This window comes from Hippoglossus hippoglossus, chromosome 15 (genome assembly GCF_009819705.1).
Source record: "Hippoglossus hippoglossus isolate fHipHip1 chromosome 15, fHipHip1.pri, whole genome shotgun sequence".
Lineage (NCBI taxonomy): Eukaryota > Metazoa > Chordata > Actinopteri > Pleuronectiformes > Pleuronectidae > Hippoglossus > Hippoglossus hippoglossus.
Genome location: NC_047165.1, coordinates 13,086,873 through 13,087,878, shown reverse-complemented (window position 1 = coordinate 13,087,878; position 1,006 = coordinate 13,086,873).

Genomic DNA, 1,006 nt, shown 5'->3' with positions numbered 1-1,006 from the left:
CATAATATCAAGAAAATCATTTCGTTATTTAAGTAGAAAAAAGGCGTAATATTGCAGGATTAAAGAAAAACATAATTTGTAAGCACCAATCTCATCAAGCAGGAACACTGCAAGTTCTGCATCAAAAACTTCTTTGCCTGTTCTGAAGCTAACATGTTAACCAGATAGCTCTTGGCAAGTGCATCTTTAAACTGAAGACCAAGTTCTTCAAAACTATTTTGACTTTTCAAAACCAAAGTAAGTTTTATGTTTATGCTCGATTGTTAACGTGCCGTATTGAAGTTTTTATTGAAGGCAAGTTTTTTTTACTACTGTGTATGTGCCATTTATCTGTTTATGTGCAATAAAGTTTGAATTGTTGTATGTTAAAGATATTTTTTTAAGAAGTGAGAGACAGAGTTGCTAAATATCTGTGCTTCTGTTAAGTTTCATGCTCCATGGACGCATTGGGGTTACAATGTGAATGCCCCCTACTTGTTGCCATGGATACCAACATCCCAATATTACTTTTCACGACGGTCAGAATTTTGGCAAATGTTTGATTTGTTTGCTTCGATCACAGTGTTTTAGATCATTTGAAACAGCAACATGACATCAGCTCTCTGAGATGTCGAGTTAAAGGTCAAGATATTTTCATGCCTCAGCCTTAGTGATTTGATTATGGGACATGTGCTGTGTTGGTCTGTGTAGTGGGTTCTAGTAGAGCAATCACCCGCAGCATTTCAACTCCTGTTTCTCCAATCTGAGGTCGAGTAGGTTTTTCTTCAAGGATTTCTAATCAGCTGTGCAAACATCCTAAAGACCCAATCACATGCTTTTCCTGTAGCACTCCAGTTCTCCCATCTTCTCTTTGAAGACCATGCCTGCATAACCATTCTTTTTACATTATTTATATATTTTATCAGGACTTAAGACCTATGTGTCATTAGCCTGTAATTTATTTACTGACATGGACATGTATATACAGGAAAAGAAGTATATATAGAGTAAAACTCAGAATATAGGG